At 35.1% G+C, this 21,300-nt stretch overlaps 1 pseudogene; it reads left to right on the forward strand.

The window, feature by feature from the left end:
• The first annotated feature begins 16,226 nt into the window (after positions 1–16,226).
• On the forward strand, positions 16,227–18,177 carry LOC149575454 (putative carotenoid cleavage dioxygenase 4, chloroplastic; annotated as a pseudogene).
• The last annotated feature ends 3,123 nt before the right edge of the window (positions 18,178–21,300 follow it).

Here is a 21,300-nt window from a genome sequence, read left to right on the forward strand (position 1 = left end):
CCTCTAAGATGCATCTAGAGTGTCTCTAGAAACAACTAGAAGATAAGCATGACAACCAAGCATAGGTCTTCTCTAACCTTCTAGATGAGTCTTAAGGTTGTAGACACCATGTGCTCAAATAAAATGCGAACTTCTAAGTGTAGACAACTTGTGCATTCTTAGAGTGCAAACTTCTGTGTTGTCTACATGACAACTCTCAAGAATTTGCAAACTCCTAAATATTAAAATAATGCACAATCATTAATATAATATTTACTTTACTCTTCCCAATTTAATTTATTTATTTATTAAATCTCATGCACTAACTTTAATAATTCCACTTTTCAATCTTAATATATTTATATTTTAAACACATGAAATCTAGAATCTTTTAATAATTTAAAATATATTTTTCACTTTTAAATTTCATTTTCCAAAACTTAATTGCTAAAATATTTATTAGCTTTAATAATAATATTATTTAGTCATTTATTTAAAAATGAGCTCCAAATATATTATTATTAAAATAAATATTGTCACATTCCAAATTTAAACTTTTAACTTTTATTTTCAAATTTAATTATTTTATTTAATTAATTTCTCAATTAATTAAATAAAATAAATATTAAAATATCATATTAATTTTCTATTAAATTAAACCATTAATTAAATCTTTTAATTAGGCTTAATTAATAGAAAATACTCCAAAGACTCACAAGGTAAAAATATAAAAACCCATCATAGCCAAAATACATACAAAATCAAACCAAGGGTTTAAATCACGAATTACATTATCCAATGTATTCGGAGGGTACTCAACTCAGATACTTGTCCTAATTTTCCAATTAGAACAAATGGCTTAAAGGGTTGGGATTTGGACTTGAGAATTTATCTCCCCTCTCTTATCATTGAGATGATATGATAGGGTATGCTCATCCTAGCAATTCAGGGAAGTCGATATCCGGTACCTGCAACCTGCATAAAAACTACGCATGTACAAGCACAAATATACTAAACTAAACAAACAATGGCAGGAAGTGGTGCATCATGTAGATCCCGACTAGCAGGTGACTACGACTCCCTTCCTTAACCACATTAGACATGCCATACAAAAGCAAACACGCAAAGCAAACACGCACACCATACACATGCAAGTATGGGGTAAGCATCTATAAGAAAACACATATGATAATAAATTATCTTACTAATCATCATTAATAACTGCAAACACTGAAAATAATCATCATACATTGTAATGTCCCTTTTCTGATTTTACATGATATTTCCAACCTCTAATCAGATTTTCAAGATCAAACAACTAATATCACAAAGATCCACCAAATTTCTCAAGAAACCCCAAATCGGGTATGCCAGAAATTGTGCCAAAAGCTTCACAGCTTCACAAATTATTAATAAATCTGAAAGTGAACATTTTTATAGAAATTTCAGCAGCATAACAGCCTACAAAATGACATTTCCAGATCTGTATAGCCTTTACACAAAATTTCTCAAATGTAGGACAAAAACTATGCTCATCGGGCTCCCGAAATTAACACAAAAATGCCCGGAAATACCACAAAAACACTAATAATCTATCTCAGTAGTTTAATCACATCCCAATACATATATTCAGCTCTATTTTAACAGCTTAAAGTCTGAAATACAGAAGCAACCAAAACTGATATGAAATCCTCAACTGAAAACACCAAACTCATGCAAAAAACACACCCAAAAACTCACAAATCTACACTGTTCAGCACAAAGGAAAACTCTGTATGAGCATGCACATGGAATGGCTTCAAACTCCCATCCTTAGCCTTCCTAGAAACCTACAAACTCCCGTTCTTGGGTCTCCCTGGAAACCTGCAAACTCCCATTCTTGGGTCTCCTTCTCCACAGGTTTGGCAGCCTCTGAAGAATAACAAAGAATGAGCGAAAATCAAGTTCTGGAATCCGCCCAAAATGCCTCCAAACCTCTTAAAAGAGGGCATAACCGTAACTCACGTCCAAGAGAGGTTAATGAAACATATTTTAATAATAATTTTCATTTATTAGTCCAACGGTTTCCAAAGATTAACCCCCTTTTTCCAAAACTTCACTTTCTTGGGCCTGCCTGCCTTAGCAAAGATTATTATTTTTTAATTATTTGAAAAGGGGACATGACAAGTCCTCCCCTCCCAAAAATTGCTTGTCCTCAAGCAATGGCTGAACAATAAACCAATCAATCCACTTGGATCCCAAATGTAGTCATGAACTATACTACTACCAATTAACACAGGCTCCTGCAATATCCTTTGCAATATGACCAAGAGGAATCCATAATCAAACTAACAATTATAGCTCAACCAAACTCCAAAATCACCACTACCACAGTCAAAAACCCATGAGACACAAAATCTTAGAACATCAGAACCCAAGTAAAGTGGACAAATCAAACTACCAACATAGTAATTACCATCAACGCATCCCACTGGCCTATACAGAATGTACAATCCAACTCTGTAGCAACGGTGAATGCTCTCGAATGAAACTGTACCAAGTATGGAGAATCCACACACTGTACAACTCCTACAGTCAACACAACTCTGCAAATCACCGGCCACTATCTCATAACCATAACTCCCATGTACTGCTAATGGTGAAAACACATTACAAGATAAAGAGTAAGAAATGGAATCCAAACCAAATTTTCCTGCCATCAACTCCTCAAAACAAGGATCAAATGTTAACTGATGCACATACCCTGCAATATAATGTTGATTAAAAAAACCAACCTCATTCAACAGCTCACCATGAACAAGTGATACAACCCACTGTGACTGATCACTAGCTAAGTCAAGAGATGTCATAGCCAAAGGAGTAGAATCAATAACAACACCCACTAAAGCATCACTCCCAAACTCCTGCTCTAAGTCACATATTATCAAGCTGTCAACTGCAGAACCTATCACCATGTCATGCCCATCACAACTCTCATCTTGAGGCATCAAATTGTCCCATAACTGATGATAAGCACTAGGAACCAAAGTACATCTCTGTATCATCATCTCATCAACATGGTCATCAAAGATAAATTGATGAGCGTGCCTCACAGTGTAATGCCGATAGAATTCGCCAATCTCAATCAGTGGCTCAGACTGTAATCTAGATGAAACTAACTGCAATTGATCATTAACCATGTTTGAACTGACTACTACCTCCGAAGATATCACCAAGGGAGTAGTATTACTAGCAGGAACCATGCCAACTGCCGACTCACCAACATCACACATGATCTTTGATACATCTCTAGTCTTCGTGCCATCAATACTAGAGGCCACCACCATATCAAGCATACAACAGTCTGCTACAACACCCAACTCAACTGAACTTGACTCTAGTGGGAATGAACCTGATATGCCAATGTTAGTATCAAGGATGGATGCATCCCCATCTCCACTATCTCTGACAATCTCGGCCATGGACATCCTCAGATCACCAAACACCACAGCTTGTGACTGTATAGAATCAGGTAAAGACTGGAGTCGCTCTAACTCCATGGTCACCTTAGCCAAATGAAACTGTGACTCCTTGAAAGCCAACTGTGTACTCTCAAGAATCTTAGAAGTCACCTCAAGCTGCTCAGTAAGCTCACTCACCTCATCTTCCTTGTCCAAAAATGCATCATATGCTGTACTGCCCCACTCCATAAGATAATCTCTGTCTCAAAGCTGACATGCAAGATCTGGGTAGTTGTCAAAACTGACATGCAAACTTCTACAACCACCAAATTCACCAAGAACTAACATGCAAATGATTAGAAGTAGCATGCAACCATAAATTTTGACATGCAACTGATTAGAAGAAACATGCAACCATAAGTTATGACATGCAAGATTTGGGTAGTTCTCAAAACTGAAATGCAAGATCTGGGTAGTTGTTAAAACTGACATGCAAGCTTCTACAAACCCTTAGGCTGGCAAGATCATGGCTCTGATACCACTGTAATGTCCCTTTTCTGATTTTACATGATATTTCCAACCTCTGATCAGATTTTCAAGATCAAACAACTAATATCACAAAGATCCACCAAATTTCTCAAGAAACCCCAAATCGGGTATGCCAGAAATTGTGCCAAAAGCTTCACAGCTTCACAAATTATTAATAAATTTGAAAGTGAACATTTTTATAGAAATTTTAGCAGCATAACAGCCTACAAAATGAAATTTTCAGATCCATATAGCCTTTACACAACATTTCTCAAATGTAGGACAAAAACTATGCTCATCGGGCTACCGAAATTAACACAAAAATGTCCGGAAACACCACAAAAACATTAATAATCTATCTTAGTAGTTTAATCACGTCCCAATACATATATTCAACTCTATTTTAATAGCTTAAATTCTGAAATACAGCAGCAACCAAAACTGATATGAAATGCTCAACTGAAAACACCAAACTCATGCAAAAAACACACCCAAAAACCCACAAATCTACACTGTTCAGCACAAAGGAAAACTCTGTATGAGCATGCACATGGAATGGCTTCAAAATCCCATCCTTAGCCTTCCTAGAAACCTACAAACTCCCATTCTTGGGTCTCCCTGGAAACCTGCAAACTCCCGTTCTTGGGTCTCCTTCTCCACAGGTTTGGCAGCCTCTGAAGAATAACAAATAATGAGCGAAAATCAAGTTCTGGAATCCGCCCAAAATGCCTCCAAACCCCTTAAAAGAGGGCATAACCATAACTCACGTCCAAGAGAGGTTAATAAAACATATTTTAATAATAATTTTCATTTATTAGTCCAACGGTTTCTAAAGATTAACCCCCTTTTTCCGAAACTTCACTTTCTTGGGCCTACCTGCCTTAGCAAAGATTATTATTTTTTAATTATTTGAAAAGGGGACATGACATACATACATGAAATTTAGAGTCTAAATAATCTCATCACATAATAAACTGAATCCATAGCACAATATCTGATAATCTCAAAATAATGATGCTAACCAACAACATAAAACTAGCTCTAAAAGAGTTCAGCAATGATAACAAAATGCAAACTAGGGGTAGGCACTACAAAGCACACTTAATAACATTGAATGGGTCAAAAGGGGTCATAGGATATCCTAGGACTCCTTTTCATCCCATTAGATCACACTATCTATGTAGTTAGGGGTTTTAGAACCCCTAAGCACACATATAGTGATCAAATGGGTCAAAAGGGTAATAGGGTACCTTATGATCCCTTTTGATCCTTTGGAACCATGATATGTGTGGTTATAGGTCCTCAAATGTTTAGAGAAATTAATATTAAGGGTACTTAAAAGGGGTCATAAGTATTATAAAAAGTATTAATTTTTTTTTTAGAAAATTACTTTAGCAAATCATCTATCTGATTTGAAATCAAATACTTGAAAATTTAGCTATTCGATTTGAAATCAAGTACCTAGTTAGGCTTGGTATTTACCAAGCTTAAATTGTCAATACCCAAAAGCCACCAAAAACATGTTTTCCCCCTCTTCCCATGAGTTTCATACTTCGAGGGTGTAGCTAACAAATTTTTTTCACTTGAATTTGATGAAATGAAAAAGGGTTTCTAAAGGATGTTCTCAAATTTCCATTAATATAATTTTTGTCAAAAAATAAGATTATTAAGGAATTATTTCTTATTTTCTAATGGAGTTACCTATGAAGTGTTGATTGACATAGTGATTGAAAAAAATCTATATCTTTTAAACCATACAACCTTTTTGAAATTTGAAAGATGCATTGCATTCTATGTTTCATCTCATATATATATATATATATATATATTGTTAAGTTTTGAATGAGTTAAGGTGGTCAGACATGAGAGTTTCTTTATTTTGAAAAAATTGTAGGAGAAAATTCACAATTAATTAATTATTTAGAATAAGATTACACAAAAATATGCATTGCATTTGGGCATGAATCTACTTGTTATATCTATAATCTTTTAATATTATAATTTGATTCAAATTAAGGTGGTCAGACATACACCTACTTTTTTTTAATAAAATTTTCATACCACTACATTGAAATCCAATTTTTTGACCAAATATTTATTTTCTTCAAAAAAGGGCTGGTAGTTTAGAAACTACAATCAATATCCTACAAATTTTATTGTTACAAATTTTTGATATAAGGTTCTGTTGCCCCATTTTCATTTTATAATCTATTGGCAAAAGTGATTTCTGTGTTTTAGATGAGGTCAATCTCTTTCCCAGAATTTTTAGGTCTAGGCCTATATTCTTAAAGGCTAGGCAATCTCTATTCAATTTTCCCAAGGTGATTTCTCTTTCTCCATAGCTAGGCAGGGGGATATTTTTATCTTCTAATTTGTCATGTATGTTAGTATCCAATTTGATAGAGATTAAATTTCACTCATTATAGATGAAGCATGTTCTCTATTCATTCACAACATATTAATGGTTGAAGAAATAAGCATCAATGGAAAATCTCATCTCACCTTCTCCTCCACGGGTTTCCAACCCATCAAGGTAGGTTTCCACAAAGGCTCACTTGGAGGCATGTTTTTTCTTAAAAAGATTCAAAAAAGTTAAAATTTTAAAGTAAATTGATGTCTAAGTCTAAGATGAGACTCCTAAAAATGATTTGGATTTTTTATCACTCAAATACTAAGCCTTGGCGAAAAACTTGAAACTGTCTTCTCCTCATTGGGCTTCCAAACCATGAAGACAATTTTCTGTAGAAGAGATAAAGGTGAAAAAAAGATGTTAAGTGACACCTAAGAGGATCAGTACACCTTAACTAAACATCCTTAACAAATAGAAATAAAGTTGTCAAAGATTCAACCAATAAAGGAGCATTTGTAGAAAAATAGAAATTGGCTACTCCTAAGCGAGTTTCCAACCCATGCAGGCAATTTTTCAAATGTACAAGAAAAATCAAGTCAACAAATAGATTTGGCCCATGTACTGGATCTAGTGTATGTCTGAATGATTTTAGAATAAATCAAGCCATTGAAAAAGGAAGATATGGTCAGGATCTCACTTGGTGGACTTTCATCAATAGAGTACTCTAATGACAACTTTCCAAAAATTAAAGGGAAACGGATAAGAAAATAATGGATTTACATAAAGTTACCATTATGCTCAACAGAATAGTGAAAAGGCTTTTAAATATCTGTTGAGCCTTTACATTTACTCTCTAATGGGTATTTCCCTAAATTTCAATCATGTGGTTTGAATTCTGAAGTATAACAGATGAATCAAAATCCTTACATAAAAATAAATGGGTAGTTAAAGGAGTTACCTTTTTTCCTTGATTTCTCACTCTATCAATATGCATAAGCTTTTTGAAATCCAGTGGCTATTGTATTTTTTGTCTTATTCACTTTTTTGATTCAAAATCTCATTCATAAGCTATGGCAACCAAGTTCACAGGTTTTGATGGTTTGACTGGAATCAAATCTCAATTGCAGAACTTCATAGACACATCCCTCTATTCCTATGATATGGGATATTTCCAAAGGAGAGTAAAATTTGAATGAATTCATCCTCTCACTAAGAAGCTTTGAGGATGTGGTTTAGTCAAAACCGTTGGTTTTTCGGTTGCCGTCCAAGCCCCGAAACTCATTTACGATTGTATTCATCATTACAATCTAGAAGCCAAGAAAATAGTTCTATCGGATGACACTGTGTTGATTTCAATTGATAGGCATATGGTGGTAAATTGTCTTCATGTGCTAGAGCAAGAGGAGTTCTTTGACTTAACTATTGGTGGGATCATCTTAGAATTCTCAACGAAGAAGATGATCTAGAGGAAGGAGATCATGCATACTTGGTTCCAAACATTGTGAAGTGACAAGAGAAAAGTCTCTAAAACTTTGTTTAGGACTAATTTTAAACCATAGATTATTGACATTCTGGTTCTTCTACAAAGATTGAGAGGTGAAGTAGAAGCCCTAAATTTTGTTGAGCAATATTTCTTTTTGGTTCAAGTTATATGCTCTAACACAATATATTGATTGGGCACAAGAGGTAAGGGAGATTCTTTCCAATGCCCTCTAGGTGGCCTAGTTTTTCAATTTCATTCTACATGTCTTCATTATTGATTTACATGTTGGCTTCTTTGAAATTATGGCCCAGTCTTCCAAGACTAGAAAAATTGCCTGATGATGTTAAATCCTATGAATTTTATCCATGTCTCCAAATGCAAAATAGCTATGCAGATTATGTAAAAGTGAATGATGCTTTTACCATAAGAATTTGAAGGGAATTGCAAGGATGCCCAAAAAGGATATTCTCTCTCAAAGCCATGGCTGCCATCAATCAATTCAACTTCTATTTTATCCAATTCTCATCCTTTTCTTAGCTGCATCTTGTAGCTTTTGATGGTTTTCCCTTGAAGTTGCCAAGATATTCGAGCAATATGATAGTGCTAATCAAGATTATCCAACAAGATTTGTGGGTGAATGTCCTAAGCAGAAGCTTGAAGAAGAAGGGATATGAATTCCCTATGAAGGTAGGATCTTTCAGTTGTGACAATCATTTAGGTGCCAAGAGCATGATGAAGGTGTTTGAAAAGAAGTATAAGCTAGATATGTATGAAGTCTTGAGGCCTATATTCGACCCCAATAGGTATGCTAGAGATATCCTCCAAATTGGGAGTGTGATAAAGCATATCACCACAATTGAAGATTATTGGGCTGATTACAAAGATGAATTCGAGAGCCATGATTGAGCCTTCGCAAGATTGACACTCGATCAAGTGAAGATAGATAAGGTAAATATAGACGTAGAAAGAGTTGAGGATGATGGTCAAAATATGTATAGAAATACTTATTTGACCAAGTGGAGGAATACTCCCATAAGCTCTGAACCTATCAAAGATGTTATAGAAGATCTAGACATAATGATGGCCAGAATCTACAAGAGAACAAAAAGTGGATTGAGTAGACAACAACACGACAGAGAAGGAGAAAAGGTGCATCCTCTCAATCCTCCCCAAATGTAGCAACAACTTCATCTTCTCACAACTGTGCTTCAAGAAAAGTCCTACCTCTCACTCAAGGACTTGCTTAACCAACTAGAAGAGGTGATCAACCTCTTGACAAGAATATCCGACATGATTAAACATGTTAGGATGGTTCAGTGCTAGTGATTGGAATGGAGATAGAGGTTGAGAAGAAGGTGGAATAATTAAAGGAAAGTGTAGTAACAGTGTCTCTCTCACCCTGCAACAGTCCAATCCCATCTATAAATTCCACATTACTCCTACCAAGTAGCCCCTAAATACAAGTGGTTGACCTTGGAGATGGTGGGAGTAGTGAAAGTGGATCTACAAAGTCAGATGAAGCAGAAAAGACAACATTTGAAGTAAAGAAAGTATCTAAAGCTCCAAAGCTCATTTCCCTAGCTCCAAAGAATCCTTTCTCTTTAGCTTCAAAGGAATTGACTCATGTTCAAAGGAAAATATTTAATATGGATACACTAGAGACTCCATCTAAGGTAATTGGCACTGATTCATGGCTCAAGAATACCTTAGACAGGAAGAGGAAAAGGAAAGAAGAGGGAGCTCTATTCTAGGTTGGCATTGAGCAAGGTGAAGAAGTAGAAGACTTTATCCATCCTTGGCCAAGACCTAGTTACCAAGCACCTAACTATGAAGATGACAAAGAAGGTAGGATTGAAGACCTAACCACAAATGACTTCACATTACAGTCTCTGGATCTTGGAGAAGTTAGGCACAACACCAAAGTGGGTCTATTGAAATCAAAAAATGAAGTGATAGAGGGACAACTCGAAGGTCTCAAGCTTTCCAAAGTTAGGATGAAGGTAGAGATCCATAAACTTAATTACTTCATCAGGAAATTAATTACCCCGCTAGAAAGTATTTTGGGAGTGCCATTTTCCAATGACCCTACAACCATAGATATTCAGGCTCTCATCTCCCAGTTGCAAGAAGACAAAAACTTTGTGCAAATTGTTAGAGAGTGGAGTGAAAAACTCAAATCTAAAGGACTTGTAGTCATAGAGCAACTTAGTAATGTAGTGTTGAGGCTAGAAATGAAAAAGGATAACATCTTGACCAACCGGGATACTCTGTCAATAGAAGGGGCAAAGAGTGAAGATTGCATCTCCCTCTTGAATATGGTCACCCAAATGAAGACTAAAGCAATAGTGGAAGCAAAGATTCTACTAAAAGGAGATGAGCCCTTGTTTGAATGAACAAAGCTTGCAATTCAAAGATGAAATAATTTCAATGGCAGAGGAAGGATTAAAAGAAATAGAGAGAAAATTTAAGGAGGAACAAGACAAGAGATATGAGTTGCTAAAAGGCCTACACATTGACTCCCAAACTAGTGGACAGGGGAAAGGAGTAGTAGAAGTTTCTATCATGCAAAAGAATTTCTCTAATTGTCTAGATAATTTAACAAAGAAATCTACCAATCATCAGAATAGAATGTCAGATCTCTAATGACTTAGCGAGTGTATACATGTGGTGATGGAGGAAACACAATAATTATTGAATATAATTAAAGACTTGGCTAGAGAACACTCCAAGTGGCTCTTGAGATACACCAACGTTCATGTTCATAGACACAATGAGCTTATTCTGATCATTGTCACTGCCAAGGCCTATAAGGTGAATTTGGAAAAGGGAAAGAAGACGAAGTGATCTTTCTTCTACCCTTTTGTATTTTGATGTGAAATTGTAACCAATAATTGGCTTCTGTTCACTTGTCATTTTTGAGGAGATGAACTAGTTTAGTTTCATTTTGTAACGGTAATCTCAAAATCTTATATGTATCCAATTGAAAGATTAATGAAGGGTCAGCTAATATTTGGTGTGAAATACTTCATGTTGTAGAGACAAATTGAATGTGTTTTGTATCAATTATTTACTGTTCCATTTTTCATCATAGTTGAAGATATCTATTTGAGTTGAATTGAGTTGATGATCAAACATAGTTTTTCTCCTCTGTTCAATACAACAAACCAAAGATAGTCATGTAGTATTATTAGAGGCTAAAAGAGATTCTTTCTTGCATTATTTCCTAAACTTTTCTTTGCATATTAGAGTTGAAAGCTTTTTGTTATGTATCTAATCCATAAATAGAATTCATTACTACATCATCAAATTTTGTGGGTTCATAGGATGTATGAGTTCACAAATTTGATTAGTGTAAAGACCCAAATCCTAGCTTGAGTTAGTTCTTTCTTAGGCCTAACTTGGTTTTCCTCTCTTGTTCTTTGGTCAAGAACAAACCCCATTTTAGAATTAGGAATAAAAAAATTCATCACAAATCATAAATTCAAGGGATCTATACCTTCAAATTTAAAGGGAAGTGAGTCACTTAGTATGGTTTCCCAACTGGTTTAATCAATTATTATTCACAAGTTTTGAGTATTTAAGAGTTAGATTGAAAAGAATAATCTATTTACCAATAGGTTCATAACTAGTTTAAATTTCATGTCAATTTGACTAACCTTGAATTTATAATTTTTCAAATTTTTACTTAAGGCCCTAGTTTGATATACCATGATTCTACACATACCCAATAGCCAATGAGACATCTACTAATAGTTGATAATTTTTTAGGTTTATTGGTTGTTGATTGGTCCATTTGTGCAAAAGTATGATTTGTTGTCATGAGAAGCTATTAGGGGATGAACATTACAGGTTTTGGGTGAACGTGTTAATGTTTTTTGGATCTACTGCAAATGTAATAGCACTTCCATAATATTTTTGGTATGTACTTTCCAAATGGCAACCATCTCTCTAATATAAGATGAAGTATGGATATATATGTCTCTTCACAAGACATGTCTATTTATCAAAATTTAATTAATATAATGACAAATAAATATTTCATATATTTAATACATTATTATATATATTATATCTTATATATATATAAAATATTTGCACTATAGTTTATCCAACTAAAGCTACCAATTATTAACACTCCCTCTTAGCTTAGATAGAATAAACAAGATTCATACACAATATGAATAACATATTATCTCAATATAAATAATGGTTTCTAGAATCTCAACTCATATGAAATTTGATTGATGCTAGAACCATCAAAACTCCCTCTTATCTAGGGAAGATAAATGGTATAATCCTATTACATATCTTATGATCACATTACACATGATATGAAGTATAATCTAACATATAATTCCTAGTTTTACATATCACCTAACACGTGATGCCTAGTTTTACATATCACCTAACAATATGTGCTATGAGTTATCACCTAACAAGTGATACCTAGTTTTACATATCACCTAACACATAATATGAGGAATCACCTAACACATGATACCAAGTTTTACATATCACCTAATTCATGATATGAAGGAATCACCTAGCACATGATACCTAGTTTTAGATATTACCTCAATATGATATCAGAGATATGGTCTGACCAAGAATATCAAGTCTCATGATATTCACCATAACTTAAAAAATGTTCCAATGTAATGTGCACTTACCATAGGAACATTCATAATCTAATGTGATTGGTTTCAGCCATCACACGATGTCTATCATGACAGAAGATTAAGTTATTGTAAGATTATCATCTTCCAATAACAATAACAAATACAACTGATAATAATTTGAAAGTTGTCACTTCCTCATGATTTATATAGGGCCCAAAAGGCAGTAAATGATTTCAATAGTATAATGATCAATTAAATATAGTTTACCTCATAAGTGTTTCACCTTCAACAATGAAACTCCCTCTCAATCACTATGGTCGAGATTGTCACAACTTGACTAAACCCATCTGCTTATTCTAAAGCTCGAGTTCATCGACATTTTGACCTCTTTGAAGATGTCAAACTCTCTTTGAATCCCCCTCTAAATTTGAATTCCTTATGCTTTCATCCTCATGTTTTAAATATTTCCTTTCATAAGGTGAGCCCTTATAGGAAATATAGCACATGAATCAATTTTCATCCTTTATTGAATATTTAATCACCCCTCTTTGTAGCCTAAACAGATATGAAAGAGAAAAATATTGAAAGGTGACTTTGTACAACCACAACTTCAGAGTATCACCAATGAAATATTGTCATGAGTCTCAACTTGCCATGTTACTTTTGTTGATCACTTCCAACATCCTCGAGTGCCTTTTCTCAATTGTTAAATGACTAATAGTATTTCCCAATCCTTCACTATTTATAGTCTTGTCATTAAACGATGACATGGAAAATGTCTCAATTCTATATACTATGTACAATCATAGAATTTATTTTGGAAATGAATTATTTCATCCTTTTAGTGGATTATCATACCATGTACATGGGCTCATTCTCTTTGCATTTCATGTCTTGTCACTATAATCCATGATATTGTCAATTCATCTTTGTCTATAATTTCATTTTTTATTTAAATTAAAATTTGACATTTAAATTCTTTCCAAATTGTAAGAGCCTACACACAGACCCTACCCTCAGTCTCTGTGCAAGGATGCTCATCACAATGGGCTTCAAAACCCCTCACAAAGGCTTAATAGCTCATCACATGATGAAAGAAAGCCGACAATCTCAAGAACCTAACCAAATCATCTCCATTTTCTCTAGTCATTATTGTTGAGATATTCGACAAGGTCAACTTTCAAACCCTAACACCAATTATCTCCCCCTCAACAATATGGGTTTAATAGGTCATTTTCTCATGAAACATAGATTTATTGGTAGTCTTTATAGATGTGGTGTACATAGGTTGTGAATGAAACTATTGCAAAATCCCCATGGGAGGTCGGTCCCTAAGTATGGGTTCCTTCATAGTCTATAGACTCAAAGTCATCTTAATATATGAGTTTGACCAAATGACATAAATAACCTCAAATAAAAATCACATGTTCTCCTTGGGAGAAGTAATCCTTCCATGTTTATTGATTTGATATTTACGTGTCTTCATTTATTCCTCTCATTAAAATAATTAATTTTCTTTCTAGACAAATATGGGGCAAACTTATGAGGAGATCCAAAAATCACTTTTGCAGCCAACTCTTTCCCTTGCAAGCCCCTAAGTAGAACATAGGTTGAGATTAGTATGATCTCTAAGAACACATCACTAATGTTCTATTGTTCTATTGTTCTAATTTGATGTAGTGACCGCTTATCTCTACGTGGGGATCATTAATCTTATTTCCAACACCAATGATCTTAGTAGTATCACCATACACCACTCATAGTAACACATGATCTCTAGCTAACAAGATTGAGTCCTCATACTTAACTTGACTCCCTTCCACATAGGCCAATCTTGAGTAGCCAACATATCTATTTGCCAATCACCTTGTCTCCTCTATGAGTTTTTCCACAATATGTATTCAATGCGAATGATCAACGACTAACATCTTTGAGTGTGAATCTGCCTCTATGAATCAAGAAATTGATCTAGCACAATCTAGCAACCCTTATAAGCAAATCATATGCATCATTCAACTGAGTGTAGAGAAAATTATTTGCATTAGATCATCGACCTCTATGATTAGACATTCCTCCATGTCTGGTAGTCTACCTTGCAGTCAACATAGAAGACATCGGTCAAATTTGATTCTAATAATCTTCCATAGTAGTGAGACATCTTACAGTGACACATTATTTGGCAACTAATGATTATCGTTCAAAGATCATTATGATCCAATTTGAGCCCAATCTAAGATAGTCAAACATGAGTCCTAGATTTTCCACTATCGATAACATAGAGCCAACAGTCTCAATCCACACCCATTTAAAACTGGTAGTTTTAGTTAAAATTCACATTGTTGACTATTAAGGTTATTATTCTTTGAATATTTTCCACTGCTATTAGTAGCTCTTGAAACCATGTCATATCTTTGATTGTTGATGCTTATACTCTTACATTTGTAGCCTGGGTTTGATACCATGCTAATGTTTTTTGGATCTGCTACAAATGTAATAACACTTCCATAATATATTTGGTATGCATTTTCCAAATGGAAACCATCTCTCTAATATAGGATGAAGTATGGATAGACATGTATCTTCATGAGAAATGTCTATTCATTAGAGTGTAATTAATATAATGCCAAATAAATATCTCATATATTTAATATATTAATATATATATTATATCTTACACTTATATATATATATATATATATATATATATATATATATATATATATATATATATATATATATATATATATATATGGACTACAGTTTATCCAACTAAAGTTACCAATTATTAACAGAACATTTTGAAATGACAGTTTATGTCCACTTTCCACTCTATGACTTCTACATAGAGCTTTGTAAATGAGGAAATGCCTAAATCTTAGCTTTAAGATATTTAGTCACCTACATTCACCAAATAAATTGACTAATTTCAATGTATGGATTAGGAGTTCTAGGTGTGGGAATTCAGCTTGTGCAGCTACTAGGTGTCTTCCCATATTCTTTATCATCTCTCTCTCTCTCTCTCTCTCTCTCTCGACTTCATGTATTACACAAATATATGGAAAAAAAAAAAAAAAAAAACCTTTTTATTCTAGTTTTTCTTCCATAGGTATTCAATGTGCCCATCACACAAAGGTAGGATTTCTAGTAACTACCCTCAATAATATTATCTTATAAAAATTACATAACATTGTATAATGTAAACAATGACATCAAGATATTATTATATTATGACATTAAGATATTTTTAGATTGGAAATGCATAACCTTATGACAACTAAAAGTATATATCTACACACTTAATTATTTAAATTTATTTATAAATATTAATTTGCATCTTATACCTAGAATTGTAAACGTAAACTATGACTCTATTTACATTAGCATATAACTTAATAAAAAATAATACCTTCTTAACATTTATGATAAAATAAAAACATTTAAATAAATTTAATTCCTGAAATTATATAAAATATTAACAATGTTACCCTTTTTGAAAAAGACAAACTTAAATTTAATTCTTGTCTTACAATCATCTTCAAATAGCGACAGGAAAATGGAATTGTAATTAGCCTTTCTGTCGCGACACAAATTATTATCCTATCCACTTATCCAAATGCTCTGATACTGAAAGGAGGAATTGTGTGACTGCAATCCAGGGTAAGAGATATTACCTGAAACCAGACACGGGCCTCACAAATTCATTTTCGCAAACAAGAAAAAAATATGGTTTCGTGTGAACAAGGGCATCGATATTTCTGTGCACGGAAGATGGAAAATATAAATTTACTATATAAACGATAGAATGTTGGGGTCCATAACATGGAAGCATGATAATGGATCCTATTTTCCCTTGTTCCGCAAAATCTTGCTTTAACAACACCAATGCCCCCAAATTCCCTTCCCATCCGCGCCGCCTGGTTGCATGCAACGTGCAGACAGAAGCGAAACCCACTTCCACTGCGCCGTCAGAAAAACCCACTGCTCCCACTTATGCGGAGGACGAGCCGCCATTAAAGCCACTGAACGTGCAATCATTTGGAAGCCTAATAAATTCCTCAGATCTTCCCTCTCCGCGGCCTTTAACCACCGTCGTATGCAACGCCGTAGACGACTTCATCAACAATTTCATCGATAAGCCGCTCAGGCCGTCGGTGGATCCGCGGTTTGTCTTGGCCGCAAACTTTGCCCCCGCGAAGGAAACAGCGCCGACAGAGTGCGTGAACGTGCGAGGAACTCTTCCAGCATGTTTGGACGGCGTATATATCCGCAACGGGCCGAATCCCAGGTACGTTCCCCGCGGCGGCCATCATCTTTTCGACGGCGACGGAATGTTGCATGCGCTGCGGATAAAAACGGCCGCGCCACTTTCTGCAGCCGCTTTGTCCGCACGTACAAATACGTTCAGGAGGACATCGCCGGCGGTCCCGTGATGCCCAACGTCTTCTCGGGATTCTACAGTTTTGCCGGCGTGGCGAGGGGTGCGCTCATCGCCGCCAGAGTGGCTCTTGGACTCTTCAATCCATTCAATGGCGGCGGGCTGGCGAATACCAGTCTCTTGCATTTCGACAACAAGCTAATGGCTTTGGGCGAATCTGATCTGCCCTACGTCGTTAGAGTTACTGACGGCGGGGACGTTGAAACCGTCGGACGTTATGATTTTGACGGGAAGCTGTCCATGGGTATGACGGCGCATCCCAAAGTCGATCCCGCAACTGGGGAACTGTTTGCGTTCCGTTACGGCGCCGTGCCGCCGTTTCTGAACTATTTCAGAGTGGCGGCTGACGGTGTGAAGCAGCCCGACGTCGGAATTCTTTCCATGCTGCAGCCGTCATTTATCCACGACTTTGCGATCACGGAAAAGTACGCTGTGTTTCCCGACACGCAGATCGTGGTGAAGCCGCTGGACATGATTCTCGGCGAGGGATCGCCCATCGGCTGCGACACCGGAAAGGTTCCCCGCCTCGGAATCATCCCGCGTTATGCCACCGACGACTCGGAAAATGAAGTGGTTCGAAGTTCCGGGCTTCAATTTCTTCCATTCGCTCAACGCGTGGGATGACGGCGATGAGATTGTGCTGATTGCGGCGAATTCGTACCCGGTGGAACATATTCTGGAGAGGACTCATCTGGTGCATGCAACGGTGGAGAAGGTGAGGATTAATCTCAGCACCGGCATCGTCGTACGGACGCCGCTTTCTTCGAAATGCCTCGAGTTTGGTGTTGTCAACGGGCGCTATCGGACGAAGAAGAATCGGTACGCGTACATGTCGATCGGCGCGCCGCTCCCCAAGATCTCCGGCATCGTGAAGCTTGATTTCGAGAAAGAAGATGGCGACGACGGCAAGGAGAACGTTGTGGCTGTGCGGTTGTACGGCTCCTACTGCTTTGGAAGCGAGCCATTCTTTGTTCCAAGGACATCGGAGCTGAATGCGGTGGAGGATGACGGCTACGTGGTGGCGTACACTCACGATGAGAGGACTGGAGTGTCGAGTTTCGTTTTAATGGACGCGCAGTCTCCCACACTGGAAATCGTGGCTTCTGTGGAGCTCCCTGTGAGAGTTCCCTACGGCTTTCATGGCATCTTTGTCGGCGAGGACCAGCTTTCGTCCATTCGTTTCTGATGTGGTCTTTATTTTCCGATGTATATTCTTTTCCTGTACTAGGTTTTAACGCTAAGTCCAATTTTCAGTTACTTTTCTTTTAAAAGTTTAATCTTGATTTCTACTCGAAGCCAAATACTCAGCTGTTCAATGTGTATATATGCCTCCACAGTCCTCTACATAAAGTCGTGTGTCTATATATATATATATATATATAGACACACATGTGGCTTAGGAAGGACGTGTGGGATCTCCGGACTCTCTCTTCTTTCATCAATCTCCTGGACTCTCTCTTCTTTCATCAATTTAGTCCTTGTGGCTTAGACAGGTGGGATTGTCTCAACTCTTTCTTCTCTCATCAATTTAGTCCTTGTGGCTTAGGACATGTGGGATCGTCCGAACTTTCTCTTCTCATTAATTTAGTCTTGGCTAGAGGGTTAAGGCTCCAATAAGATTCGACCCCTCAAACATCATACACTAAGGTCAAATTTCTATGCTAAAAGTGTTAATAGTCAAAGTTGACTTATTTTTGCAAGCTTAGTTTCTTTCTTAGTGTGTGATGTTTAAGGATGGTCTTTTGTTGAATATAGAATTTATTTATTGAAATTGAGGGATCTATTTTATCAATTAGCTTATTAGAATATATAATCAACCTCTTACGACTTAAACATCACACACCGAGACTTTATTGTTGAACCAAAAATATTTAATAATCAAAACTGAGTTTTTTTTTTCTTTTGTTTATTGTGTGATGCTTAAGGGTTTCCCTTCAATCTTTAATTCTTAATTAAAAATAATTATTTATACAACTTTAAAAACTAATACATTACAAGAATAATAATAAAATATTATATAATATTTTCAAGCACTTCCCAATCCCCGTCAAATAAATAAATAAATGTTGTTAACTAAACTTGTCTTACCAGTAAAGTAATATAATTAATATAACTATCTTATGTCAAATAACTTTTGTGTTTCTTATATAGTTTAATTTATTCATTATACAAGAAAATTACCAAAAAATGACCATCTAATTCTAACAAATTTAATTTCATAATGTTTTTTCAACTATTGATAATCAACATCTCTATAGCTCCTTATATGATTAAAGCTCATAACGCCCCCCTAAATTATTCTTTATAAATTAAAAAAATAACATGTAATGGAAAAATAATATATTATAAGAGTATTTAAAGGAAAGATGATTTTTTTCTATCTAGTTATGTGTCACTTTCCATACCAATTTCAAATAAGCTTGGCCTAATAGTCACAATAGATGGTTTAATGAGAAGTAATATCAAATAGTTATAATTTTTAATGATATAAACTAATAGATAGTTTTTTTTTTTTTAGGGAGTATGTAACAATCATTACAAGGAAATAGTTTATAAACTAATAGATAATTTTTTTAAAGGAGTATGTCACAATCATTACAATAATAATAATAAAATATTATATAATCTTTTGAAGCACTTCCCAATCCTATAGCATGGAAGAACATATATTAAATAGAAAAAAACCATCAATGAAGGTTGAGCTTTAGAACAAAGGAAACATAGATAAGAAAGAATTAAAAAAATCCCTTATATATAGGGTATCCCATTCAATGATGCCTTGAACCATTGAGTCAATAGCTGTAAAGATCAAAATTTGAAATTTTAAGTTTGCCTCTTCCTCAACAATACTCTTATCTTGTTTCTTATGAATTTTTTCCATTAATGTCAACCCACATAAGAATTTACACCTTTGTTTGTTAATTTTCGTATTTGTACTAAAAAAAGTAAAGGGGTAAACAACACCCTCACTAGCTTGGTTGTCCCTCTAGTCACCTTCTTTATACTTAAAACCTTAACAGGGATTGCAATGGTTTTATTACTATCAAATAGAATATAATTTCCTCCTCCACACAGGCTTTTAGTGGACAAACTCATATTTAGTTGTACCAAACTCAAGCATCCATGTAAAGAACATTAAAAAAAATATTCACACTAACATGGTATTGGTGCTTCGTTTGCATGAATTTGTCTTGCATGATAACATCAAACAATTGCAATAATAGGGACTAATGAATCTTGGACACAACTTTAAGAATCTTTCAAAAATGTTACCTAGAGAACCTATTTGTTTTTTAGTAAGGGATAAAACATTTTTTTTTAAAATTATAGGGGACCTAAAACCCCAATATTCATTACAAGATATATAAACCTGTGTTGGAAAAGAAAACCATCTCCCCCAGAAACCAAAAACCCACCACAAAAGCAACAGTAAAATGAGACCAAGACCATCATAAAAACCAAATGACAGACCTATGTTGAAGACACAAAAAAAATCAAAAGACCAGAAGAATTGATAACCCATCATTATACTTGCTCAAGAGCCAACTCCTCCTTCTTCTCCTTGATCTTTTCCATGTCCATTTTGATATCCTCTTTGATCAACTCCCAATTCTCAGCCTTTAGCTTCCTATTAGAAGATCATGTTCTTTTCTTTCTAGGAGACTCATCTACATACTTAGGTTCATCCAGGTCCAACACCATTATCTTGCCTACATTCAGGTCAACATTACCAACAAGTTTATTCACACCTACCACTGATGCCTAGAAAGGCTAATTGTTATTTGTACATGGAAATAGAATTTTTTTCTTCCATTGAAACCTATTCACTCTATAATAAAAGAAACAATAGTATCTTTACCAATGACTACCTAATGAATATATAGATAGAAATAAAGGAAGGGTGATGTCTAAGCCCTTCCTTATGCATCTATCATTACCTGTCACATCTCCTCAAGATCACAATCAATAAAATTACTAGGAAACTTAGGCATCATACAAGGGAACACCATCATAAATCCTAATCCATAAAAAGAATCTCAAAAATCTTCCTTCAATATCTCCTTTAAATTGATGACAAGTTTAGAAAATTTGTCTTCTAATGATTCACCAACTCTAAGGATGTGAGAGATTTTAAATTCTATAAATGACTTTAAAATGACACATGTGGGTTATATGAATTTATTTAGGGACCAAGTCAAAACGTCATATTTTTTAGAGAGTATATGAGAATAAAAAAATTTCCTTCTAGGTGGATGTTTTTAGCTAAAAGAAGTTTGGCCAAATTTATTGCATACCAAGTTTCTTGGACCTCTGTAATATAATCATTACCACCTTTTGGATCCAATAGCTAGCATCATTAGTTTCTACAATTCCCAAACTAGAGGGACTAGAGTTTCCTCTTGAGATACCATCACATTTAACATCTAAGTAGCCAATCTATGGTTTACACCACTCACATGCACTAT

This window comes from Cupressus sempervirens, chromosome 2 (genome assembly GCF_028749045.1).
Source record: "Cupressus sempervirens isolate cs-2001-9-10 chromosome 2, ASM2874904v1, whole genome shotgun sequence".
NCBI classification, from domain to species: Eukaryota; Viridiplantae; Streptophyta; class Pinopsida; order Cupressales; family Cupressaceae; genus Cupressus; species Cupressus sempervirens.